At 41.5% G+C, this 9,050-nt stretch overlaps 1 protein-coding gene across 1 annotated transcript in view; it reads left to right on the top strand.

The window, feature by feature from the left end:
• LOC101852129 (carbohydrate sulfotransferase 1) overlaps positions 1-9,050 on the top strand; it is an 86,740-nt gene that overhangs the window by 955 nt on the left and 76,735 nt on the right. The window lies entirely within an intron of this gene.

The raw sequence follows: 9,050 nt of genomic DNA, 5'->3' as shown, positions 1-9,050 counted from the left end.
GGGGGTTGATAGTTATTTGTGCTGTTGGAGTAGATATTGGTGTTGTTGTTGTTAATTTTATTGTTATCCGTATCGATGTTTTTGCTCCTGTTGTCGTTTTTGTTGTTGTTTACATGTTGTGAATTATAACCACAATATTGGAGTCATTCTATCTGCGGTTTATTTATCTTTTTGATTTAGCTTTTCGTCCAGCTTTTAGCCCTATTCTTGAAAGTGTTCTAGCATTTCATTTAAATTAGGTTGACGGGGAAGGAGAAAATGTGTGAAAGGGGGTGTGGGGGGGGGGGGTGTCATTGTATAGTTTGTTGATGTTGAAGGGTTTGGTTTAGCGATCTTAGCTTCTTTTGTGCTGATATAGTTGTGACCGTTGTTGTAGGCCCCGATTGCCGTTGCTGCAGTTGTTGTTTTTATTCCTGATATTGTTTTAACCTTGTCAGTTGTTGTCCTCGTTGTTCTTTTTTTGTTTCTTTCTTTTTAAAACTTTTACTGATGCTTTTTAATGTCATTACTCATGCCACAACAACTATTCTTTTAAATATTATTAATGAAACTGTCTGTGCTCCTTTTTCTCGTTTCGTTCCAATCAAAAACCAAGGCAAGGTATTTGTTTAGATCTAGAAAGACGGAGCATGATAGTAATTCCGATGAACGTTCTCTTCATAATTCAATAGAAATTGGCATCGTCACTATTAGTATATATAAAGGTTCTTCGACTTGCAACACAAAAGACATTAGTTCGTTTCCGAAGTCAGAGATATCTTTTGTCTGGTACCACTTGACTTCTGTATGGAAGTAGAGCAGTCAAGATCCTCTATGGCCAGCTCGGGGTAGCCTGTAAGGACGAGGTAAAAGTACTCTACCCTATTGAATAATCTAAATAGTGTTAACGAGGGTATAAAATATTTACGACAAAGACGACACTTAAAGCTAGTTGTGTTCTTTTTGTTCACTGGCTGGTCAAGTACAATTATTCTGTTCCGTTTCACTCTGTGGAAGATCGCATAACTTAAATAGTTCCGAGAGTTTTCTTGGCGTACCGTGGTTTCGCTTTATCTGATGGACTGATGTCGACAGCCTAGAACCTGAGTCAAAGAACAGAGGTTTACAGCGGCTGCATTTTCGTTCGATAAAGTTGAGTCTGGAAGATTGGTTCATTCGATAAAGTTGGGTCTGGACGATTGGTTCATTCGATAAAATTGAGACTGGAAGATTGGTCCGTTCGATAAATTTGGTGCCTCAAAAATTAGTTTATTCGGTAACGTTCAAGCTACAAGGTCGCTTCATTCGATGAAGTTGGGCTTGCAAGGTCATTTCATTCGATGAAGCTGGGCTTGCAAGGTCATTTCATTCGATGAAGTTGTGTCTGCAAGGTTAAGTGGGGCGTGGAATTTGCATTTGACTAGACCAGCGCCTGTCAACCTCGGCGTAATAGTGGGCGATTTTGGTTATTTTGGTGGTCGGTGGTGATCATCCGGGTAGCGATAGGTATTGGTTAATTCATTGTCGCGCTTGGAAATACGATATTATGTGTGGCATTGTAGTGAAATCATGCGCTTGTCAAAATAATAAAATTAAAGAAACCGGCATTTTTCTGGGCGTTTGGTAATTTTTTTCTCTCGAATTTTCTTTTCTTTTTTTTTCTTTTGCTCAACGCCTTTTAAGTTCATTTAAAAATACGTATTGGATTTTTATGAAAAACGTTGATTAAAGGCACAAAAATTGTAAATTTTCAGTTTCCAAGGAGTCTCAAGCTATGGGAGTCATCTAACTTTGGCAGCTATATTCTTGCTAGTTTTTTCTGTTCAAACCACGTGCCCTACACCCCCTTGAATTGTAAATATATTGATTTCTATTCAAGATTAATTGGTTTGTTTTTAATCGAAAAGTAGACAAATGAACAAGCTTTAAGATGATGCCAATAACTCCATAATATGCCCCAAAAGTTGACGAGCGCCTGGTTCAACTGTGTCGTGACACATATACGTAGGTGGACGGTACGAACATTTTTAGTTTCTTTAACAGCAAAAGTGGGCCCTGGCTGTAGCAACAAAAAAAAAGGCTGACAAACACTGGACTGGACGCAAAGAAGCATAAAATAATAATTGATTTTGGAAGGAGGGAGCATTGCAGTCTTCTAGTATCAGCTTTGTCAAATCTGGTCCGTTCTCTGTCCATCTGTTTCTCCATCGCACACCAATTGGGTTGAGCTCGTCCCATAAAAGTACACTTTCCTTCAGAAACGCCCACCTCTGCAGGAATTCGAGGCCGTTATCCCCTTCCCTCCTCCATCCTTCCCTCTTCCTCCTAACCCCTACCCCCTCCACTCCCCCTTTCCTCCCATTTTGCGTTTCTCTCCCCTTCATGTTCGTCCTTCACAGATCCCCAAACTGACGTCAAGTGCTTGCCAATTAAGCTAACGACACACAGGGCACGCCAAAACCCTATTTACATGTTGCTTATTGGGGAAGGATTTTAGCTTTGCAGACTGCATACCTCAAGTCAGCAAATAGGTACCATTTGTAATATATCACTAATAAACCTAGTTTTGAGAAATTTGACGTTAAAGATTTTGAGTTTTACATCATGTCAAGCTTTTTAAAATGCAATTCTTTTAATATCTTGATAGCTACCTCGAATTATTTTACGATTTTGATAGAGCAGAGAGGACATTTGATTTCTGACCTCATGGTCTTAGTACCTCAAAACCACAAAAATGTCAGACAGAACTTTATAATCCTGAAAGAGCTATAATCATAAGGTATAATGGTGCCACCTGTCAGGGTTAATCTGGCTGAGTGGAAATATAGCATATCATCTTGATAAAATCACATCGATAGAAAGCAACAGCGAGAACCCAAACCATCGTAGATGCTAGGAGTGGATAAAAAGATAGTTTATCTAAGGCACAGACTACATGAACAAGAAAAGAGTACTAGACCTCAGTTTTGAAATAGCCATGGATTCACATTTAAAAAACGACAGACAGATTCAGTGTTAGCTTTAGCCGACCCTAATGCTCTGGTCCCACTACTTTTTTTTCTTTGCCTCTGTTGTTCTGCTTTGTCTATCTTGCTTTCTTTTTGGTCCGTTCTTGGATCAGTGCTCTTTACTCTATACACACAGCCCTTAGTAAGCATTTTTACAAAACCATGGATTGAAGTGTAATCCGATGATTCTCTAATGTATGTTAGTGGCACCAGTCAAGATCTGCCAAACATGATTTCTCTCACTAAACAATGTCTCACTAAACAATGTTTTTATGAAATCAAAAAGTGGATGACAGTAAACAAATTGAAACTAAACGAAGCAAAGACAAACATCATTCTTATAAATAATCCACGATTAAATAAAGATCTGGAAAGCGTCAGCATTGATTTATATGGGCATATGACAAATCTAGTAAAGAAGTTGTTAAGAATCTCGGTGTATATTGACCACCACTTATCAATGGGTCCGTTTGTAGGATCTCTGTCCAAATCCCTATATTTTCAGCTTAGAAGGATGGGCCTAGTTGAAAAGTACTTAAACGAAGAGACCACAAAAACATTGGTAACATCTCTTATCCAATCCAGATTAGACTATTGTAACTCACTCCTGGCAGGTCTGAACAACAAAATATTAAATATTTGAATCGTTTACAAGTCATTCAAAACAATGCCGCTAGACTGATAACAAGAACAGATCTAAAAAACGAGACTAATCCACTATTAAAAGAACTGCATTGGCTCCCTGTAAAAGAAATAATAATATTTAAAATCTGTCATGTGTTTCAAATGAGTAAAAAAAACTGCTCCTTTTTTACCTACAAGAACTTAATATCATTATATTATATAAGCCAGGGAAAATTCTTAGATCATCAAACGATAACACCCTACTCATGACACCCGTAAAATCATACACACCATATATGGAGAGAGATCTTTCTCATATCTTGGACCATTTATGCCTCTCATTCAAAGGTCCCGTGTTCGAATCCAGGAAGCGACCGAAATATTTTCTTCTCTAAAATTGTCACCTTTCACCTCCTTTCCTTCTCTCTAGCAATGTTCTGTCGTCTGTCTTCTTCTCCTCTTTCTGTCCCCCACCCCCTCACCTCCTTTGCCCCCTTCTCAGGGCTCCTGACTCTTTCTGCAGCCTTTCTACTGCTACTCCTTGGCTCCTTCTTACTGCTGTCTTTCAGCCACACCCCTGATCTTCTGGTAGGAAAGATCTACACCTTCTCGGACAAGGGCGAAAAATCTCGGAGGGCCCGTATGCAAGTTGCGCACGTTAAAGATCCCTTGGTGTTCTAAAATCGATAAGAGTAGGCTTCGGCCGCCACCCGGGTAAAATTCAAAATTTCCTACCAACTGAAAAAGGTAAGGGTGTCCCGCACGCTCATATGACCTTATAATGCAGTTGCGAGCGCCGTAAAACACTTACACACACAAAAAAAAAAACAACCCAACAAGACGGAACAACTCCTCTGATTCTAGCGTGCCACTCATACGCTCGCACACTGCAACCTCTCTAGTATTCTGATGGTATTATTTCCGTATGTGCAATGATATTATTATTATCGCTAAACTACCTGCCTTTTCCTCTTTTTTTTAAAATAGTTTTAGTCAGACTTTTATGACTATTGCAACCCAATAATCTGTCCATCTTGCCCGTATGGTGCTTTTTGTTACTTAAAAAAAATCTTACCAAAGATTCTAAATAACAAAACATACACTCAAAACCCAACAGCGTACACTCTAAACCTTCCTAATAACTAACTGTTGAAATAGAGCATGGGGAAGGGAACGGGTTCTAAACTCGCACAAAAAAGTCAAGGAACAAAAATTCAAAGAAAGATAACTGAAGAACAGTTTAACCGAATTTATTCATTTTTTCACAAGAGATGCTTTCGACTCTCTAGATTAAATGTGTAGAATTTCAGATTTCAACAACAACGAGAAGTTCATGTAAAATGAGTTTAAGTCACACTGGTTGGATTTCAAAAGTCTGAACAGCCATAGTTCTTCATGAACATTGTCAATAGTGGATGTATCCACCCCGTTTGATCAAACACTCTGCACAGCGTCGACGCATGGACAGGATAAGCCTTCGGAGAAATTGTTGGGGTAGGTTCTACACTCTTGGACGAGGTATCCCAAGAGTTGTTGAACGTTTTGTGAAGGAGGGTGGTTGTCCCTTATCCACCGGTCAATGTGATCCCAAATGTTCTCTATTGGGTTCAAATCCGGACTACATGCTGGTCAATCCATGCAGGTGACAGCTCGCTGCTGCAGGAAGTCCCCCACAATGCGTGCGCGATGTGGCGCGGCGTTGTCGTCCTGCAGTACAGCCTGGGGTCTAATCTGCTGTAGGAGAGAAACAGCAAGGGGACGCAAGATTTCCTCCCTGTGCCTTGCCGCGGTCAAATTGCCCTGTATATGGTACAGGGGTCCTGTGGTGAGCTGAAAAGCCTCCCTACACCAGAACGGACCCTCCACCGTAGGGTGCCACCTGCTGGATGCACTCAGGGTGGAACAGCTCTCCTCGGCGCCTCCAGACGTGGGCTCGCCTGTCTGGGTGCAGCAGGTTGAATCTGGATTCGTTTGAGAAGACTACCTGGTCTTACTGACGTCGTGTCAACTGTGAATGGCGAGCAGGCCACGCCCGGCGAGCTGCTTTGTGGGGCGGCGTGTGCCTTGGGCGCCTGGCAAGGACACGAGAAGCGAACCTGGCTCTACGGATACGATTCCTTACCGTCTCCTCGCTCTCGTGGACATTGGCTGTCGCCCGTAGTTGGTCCTTGATGTCGTTTGCAGTGGTGGTTCGTGACGTCACGGCCTGTTTGACGATGAACCGGTCGATGCTGTTGTTGGTCAAACGGGGCAGTTCTGGTCGAGGCCTGTCCTGTACCCTTCCGGTCGCTTGCTATCGTTCTTGCAGCCTCTATATGACTGATGGAGACACTCTAAGTCGATGTACAACAACTGGGAACGTGGAGCCATCTTGGAGCCAGGTAAGGGCTCGTCCTCTGTCGACGTCAGGCAGTGAGCGTTGTTGAACCATCGCGTTGTAATGAAACATGGCTGAAAAACGCTGGCTTATAAAGGGTTGTAAGTGAGCAATATTCACAGTTAAGACATCTCTTTAGCACGTGCCAAGCTTAGTTTTAACTAACGTAACTGTCCCTATGCCAATGTTGCTGAGTCGGAGAAATTTAGCCCATTTTTCATGCTTTTCGGTTGTGTTTCAGAATACCCTGCGCCGTCTCTATGAAGGGGGTTATTTTGTGTAATTTAATGTTTTGAATTTTATTTATTTACGAATTTATTGATTCATTGATTCATTGATTGATTTATGTATTTATCATTTTATTTTTTAAAGGGTTTTTTGTTGTTTATTTCTTCTTTTGTTCAGTGAAAAAAGAGTACCACATACCCATGTTTCTAAAAAAGGAGCGTGTAGGCTTTCAGACTAAATCACTGACAGAAGAAGAAGAAGAAGAAGAAGAAGAAGAAGAAGAAGAAGAAGAAGAAGAAGAAGAAGAAGAAGAAGAAGAAGAAGAAGAAGAAGAAGAAGAAGAAGAAGAAGAAGAAGAAGAAAAAGAAGAAGAAGAAGAAGAAGAAGAAGAAGAAGAAGAAGAAGAAGAAGAAAAAGAAGAAGAAGAAGAAGAAGAAGAAGAAGAAGAAGAAGAAGGAGCTCTTTTTCTTTTCTACGTCTGCTGTTTACATTGCCGCTTTATCTGCAAGCCTCCTGGTTCCACTTTTCAGTTTGTTCATCGTTACAAAATTCTTGTCGTAACATGCAACTCTGCACTCTAGCAGTCAGTTGCCATAAAAATTATCGAAAATTCACAGCTGTCTTCTGCTTCTGTAAGAGGGTAATCTCCATTTCCCAAAGATTGAATTACAGCCCCACCCCGGCACGCACCACACACACACACACACACACTCACACACGCACACGCAGACACGCGCACACACGCATGCGTGCGCGCGCACACACACACACACACACACACACACACACAAACACACACACAGGCACGCACGCACACACACACACACACACTCACATTCACACGCAAACACACACATGCACGCACGCACGCACACACATGCACGCACACACATGCACGCACGCACATACATGCACGAACGCACACACACACACACACACACACACACACACACACACACACACACACACACACACACACACTCACAATCTTTTTTATCCCCAAACCCCAGAGCCAACTGTACTGCAAAAACATTTCCCATGTACTATTTGTTGTCGTTTTCCTTGAGCATCCTGTGAACACACAGCATTCATCCTTAAAGGTCTTGTGACACAGGGAAAACTGGAAAGGGGATTGGGGGGGGGGTGCTTTTTTGTCGGGGGTGGAGGGTTTGTTTGTTGTTGTTGTTTTGACCTAACAGCACTTTTGTTTTAACGTTTAAGTTCGATGCGCACTGGTTCGACTCGTCGTAACTATTTGATCCAATAAAATATAAGGAGATCAAACTGGCCAAGCTACACACATCAATCGGCACGAGCACGTTTAAAATTTGACCTCATCTGGTGTAAAATAGCGCTTTAATGGACAAATCATAAAATTGCCTTTTAATCATGGCCTTTTAAAACAAGGTTAAAATGGAAAGATAAGATGAGGGGAAAAGGAAGTTTATCATTTCGCTGTAGCGTTCTTTTTAAGGAAGTAGCAATGTAACTAGTGCAAGTTTCAGTTTAGCAAGTTTTTTGTTCTTTTTGTTTTGTTTATTAAATGCAGATGTTGTATGTTCCTAGTGACTCACTTTATATCATTTAGGAGAGGGGTTTTGACCTTGCCTGTCAGAGCCAAACGGGGTTGTAACAGATACATGGTTCTTGCAGAAAGACCGAGGTACTAAACAACGAATATTTTCTGGATACGGAAATCGAACTCCAGACTTTTGTGTGCTACGGTGACGAGTAGCGTACATGGTACACATTTTAATGTTTTGGAAGTCAAAACAGGGGGGTGCTCGTGGTCTCCAGGCTTACGTGTTCGCCTCTCGTTCAAAGGACCTGGGTTCGAATCCAGGAAGCCACGGACAATTTTTCTTCTCTAAAATTGTCTCCTTTCTCCTCCTTTCCTGCTCTCAGCAATGTTTTGTGGTCTGCTTTCGTCTCCACTTTCTGCCCCCACCCCTTCACTTCTGACTCTTTCTGCAGCCTTTCTTCTGCTACTCCTTGGCTTCTTCAGCCACACTCCAACGCAATACTGATTTTCACGAATACGAAGTACAGTTATCCGGTTTGTTTTCCACGAACGACTCCTTGAGCGACAAGAATCCAGAGATAGCAATTGGACGAGAATCACATGATATGAGGATCGACTCGGAAAACAAAAAAAAAATTTAAAAAACAACACCACCACCACCACTAACAATAACAACATCGGCAACTGCAAGAAGAAGAAGAAGAAGAAGAAGAAGAAGAAGAAGAAGAAGAAGAAGAAGAAGAAGAAGAAGAACCATGGTAGCTAGCTATTTAATCATAAACTCGGCAAAACAGTTCAAGTGTGCACAGGGCTTTAGGCAGGATTTCTAATAAAACCATGAAGCATTTTGCCTGCTTGCAATCTGGGTTGTTTTTTTTGGCGGGGGGGTTTGGTTTTGTTTGTTAGGTTGGGTTTTTTTGTTTGTTTCTTTTTATCTCTTTTTTTCAGCATTTATGACATTGAACGCTGAATATGTCACTTTCACTTACATGGCGTATACTCTAATACTTTAAAAATGAAAGAAACAGATCCCCCCCCACACCCCCCCCACACACACACACACACACACACACACACACACGACATCCCCACCCCCACCCCCTAAGCCCACTCCGTTAAATTCCTGGAGCGGCCAGGTGCAGGCTTACTTAAAGAAAAAAAACAACCGGTTTTGTGGGTTGAAAGAACTTTATTACACATCTGTGAGTGCTTTCAGGATGGCTTGGCGTTGCTGTTAAACTCATGACATAAACCATTCGTAATGTCTTTCTGTGTTTTTCTTTTCTTTAATCTTTTTACTTTGGGTTTTTTT

Source organism: Aplysia californica, unplaced genomic scaffold (assembly GCF_000002075.1).
Source record: "Aplysia californica isolate F4 #8 unplaced genomic scaffold, AplCal3.0 scaffold00968, whole genome shotgun sequence".
Taxonomy (NCBI): Eukaryota; Metazoa; Mollusca; class Gastropoda; order Aplysiida; family Aplysiidae; genus Aplysia; species Aplysia californica.
Note: the sequence above shows the minus strand (reverse complement) of the source record. Positions and strands in the feature narration are given on the sequence as shown.